The following is a 3144-nucleotide window of genomic DNA, read 5'->3' as shown; positions in this document are numbered from 1 at the left end:
GTGGGGCTGCTGTGGCTTCTGTGCTGTGTGTCAGCAAGAGCTGTGCTTCCTGAGGGCCTCAGGAGGGGCAGGGGGCACACAGAGCACCGATTCCCCCTCAGCTCTCCCCTGCCTTTGTGTCTTTCCCTTTCCTTCCCCTCCTCAGTCTGAGAAACAGCTCCAGAGCTTTGTGCTCAGCCTTCCCAGAGCAGCAGGGGCTGCTCCCGTCCTGTGCTGGCTCCCCCTCTGCAAGGGGGACAGAGAGAGACTGGAGAGAGCCCAAGGGAGGCTGTGAGGATGCTGAAGAGACTGGAACCTGGCTGGAGGGGAAGGGCTGAGAGCCCTGGGGGTGTTCAGCCTGGAGAGAAGGCTGAGAGGGATCTGATCAATGCCTCTCAATAGCTGAGGGCTGGGGGGCAAGGGGAGGAGGCCAAGCTCTGCTGGGTGCTGCTCAGCAATGAGCCAAGGAGCAATGGACACAGACTGAAAGCCAGGAGGTTCCACCTCAGCAGGAGGAGAAACTCCTTTGGGGTGAGGCTGCTGGAGCCTGGAGCAGGCTGCCAGAGAGGTTGTGGAGTCTCCTGCTCTGGAGAGCTTCCAACCCCCCCTGGGTGTGCTCTGGGTGCCCTGCCCTGGCAGGAGCTTGGACTCTCTCCCTTCCAACCCTTACTACTCCCTGATGCTCTGAAAGGCACTGAAGGGATGGTTTAGCCTGGAGAAAAGGAGGCTAAGGGGAGGCATGCTCATCCTCATCCTCTGCCAGGACTCTGTGCAGCTCTGTGCAGCTCTGCCTGTAGCAGCCCTGAAGAGAAGAGAATAGAATTAACCAGGTTGGAAAAGACCTTTGGTGGTCTCAGAGGTCTCTCCCAACCTGGTCCTGTACTATCCCATCCCATCCTATCCTATCCTATTCCCTATCCCATCCCATCCCATTCTATGTCCAACCTCTCCCCCAGCACCATCTGAGCAACTCAACCATGGCACCAAGGGCCTCAGCCAGGCTCTTCCTGAACCCCTCCAGGGCTGGGGACTCCACCACCTCCCTGGGCAGCTCATCCCAGTGGCCAATTCCTCTTGCTGGCAAGAACTTTCTCCTCCCCTCCAGCCTCAACCTCCCCTGGCACAGCTTGAGACTGTGTCCTCTTGTTCTGCTGCTGGGGGCCTGGCAGAAGAGACCAACCCCCTCCTGGCTCCAACATCCCTGCAGGGAGTTGGAGAGAGCAAGAAGGTCTCCCCTGAGCCTCCTCTTCTGCAGGCTGAGCAACCCCAGCTCCCTCAGCCTCTCCTCACAGGGCTGTGCCCCAGACCCCTCCCCAGCTTTGTTGCCCTTCTCTGGACACCTTCCAGCAGCTCAACCTCTTTCCTAACCTCAGGAGCCCAGAGCTGGACACAGGACTCAAGCTGTGGCCTTGCAGCTGCCCTTGGCTCTGCTCTCTGGGCCGTGCCGTGGGCTCTGCCCCGGGCGGGCTGGCAGCTGCTGAAGGACAACTCTTGGACAGCTCTGCGGTGTCTGCATCCCCCCCGAGCCAGCAGGGAGCCTGCGCTTAGCAGCGCCGGCAGCTAGGGGGCAGCAGCAGCTCACGATTGTGCCTGGCCCGAGCAGGGGAGTGAAGGGAGAGGGGAGCTGCAGGCTCAGCCAGCCCCAGCCCCCTGCCATGGGCAGGGACACCTCACACCACAGCAGCTTGCTCACAGCCACCTCCAGCCTGGCTGCAAACACCTCCAGCCAGGAGGCTTCCACCACCTCCCTGGGCAGCCTGGGCCAGGCTCTCACCACCCTCCTGCCCAACAACTTCTTCCTCACAGCCAAGCTCCAGCTCCCCACTTCTACTTCTGCTCCAGCCCCCCCACTCCTAGCCCTCCCTCACCCCCTCCAAAGTCCCTCCCCAGCTTGCTTGCAGCCCCCTGCAGCTCCTGGGAGGCCACCAGAAGGTCTCCTGGGAGCCTTCTCCTCTCCAGCCTGCACAAGCCCAACTCTCTCAGGCTGTGCTCAGAGCAGAGCAGCTCCAGCCCTCTGCTCCTCCTCCTGGCCCTGCTCTGGACACCTTCCAGCCCCTCCAGAGCCTTCCTGGCACAGAGGCTGCAGAGCTGGCCCCAGAGCTGCAGCTGTGGGCTCAGCAGAGTGGAGTCCCCTGCAGGGCCCCCAGGCAGCAGCAGCAGCAGCAGCAGCAGCAGCAGCAGCTCCTCTCCTCTCCTGCAGCACTCCTTGCATGCCCTAATGAGCTGAGCTTTAATTGCCCTGCATTGATTTTGGTTTCATTGAGCTAAGATAGAGTCAGAGCTCCTTAGGCCAAGTGAAATACCTCCAGAGCTGATTGATCTGTGGGAGGCTCCAGGCCTCTGCAGCTGAAGGAATAATGAATTCTCTTCCTCTTCAGCTGCTGGCAGCCTGGGAGTTGACTCTCCCCTCCAGGCTGCCTTTGCTCCCTGGGCTGTGTCCCTCTGGGAGCTGCCAGCCCACAGCAGGCACTTCCCAAGGGAGCCTCCACTGGGTTGTCCTTCTCCATCCCTTCCTCACCGCTGCACTTCCTCCTGCACTGCTCCATGGCCCTGCCCTTCCTCCTTGCCCTGCCCTGGAGGGATCAGCTCCAGCCTCTGGCTGTTTGCTTCTGAGCAGTTCCAACCAACCTCCTTCTGAGCCACGGAGTGGAGAGGAAAAGGAAGAGTCACAGAAACATCACTCTGGGGCTGGAAGAGACCTCTGAGAGCATCCAGGCCAGCCTGGGACCCAACAGCACCACAGCAGCTACCCCCTGCCCCCAAGGGCCACATCCTGAACCCTCCAGGGCTGGGGACTCCACCACCTCCCTGGGCAGCTCATCCCAGTGGCCAATTCCTCTTGCTGGGAAGAATCTCTTCCGAAACCTCCAGCCTCAACCTCCCCTGGCACAGCTTGAGACTGTGTCCTCTTGTTCTGGGGCTGGGGGCCTGGCAGAAGAGACCAGCCCCCCCCTGGCTCCAACCTCCCTGCAGGGAGTTGGAGAGAGCAAGAAGGTCTCCCCTGAGCCTCCTCTTCTGCAGGCTAAGCAACCCCAGCTCCCTCAGCCTCTCCTCACAGGACTGTGCCCCAGACCCCTCCCCACCTGCTGCAGAGAGCAAGGAGGTCTCCCTCAGCCTCCTCTGCTCCACACTCCCCACCCCCAGCTCCCTCAGCTGCTCCTCCCC

The sequence above is a fragment of the Melanerpes formicivorus genome, unplaced genomic scaffold (genome assembly GCF_026170545.1).
Source record: "Melanerpes formicivorus ecotype bairdi unplaced genomic scaffold, bMelFor1.0.p_v2 SCAF_186, whole genome shotgun sequence".
NCBI classification, from domain to species: Eukaryota; Metazoa; Chordata; class Aves; order Piciformes; family Picidae; genus Melanerpes; species Melanerpes formicivorus.
Note: the sequence above shows the minus strand (reverse complement) of the source record.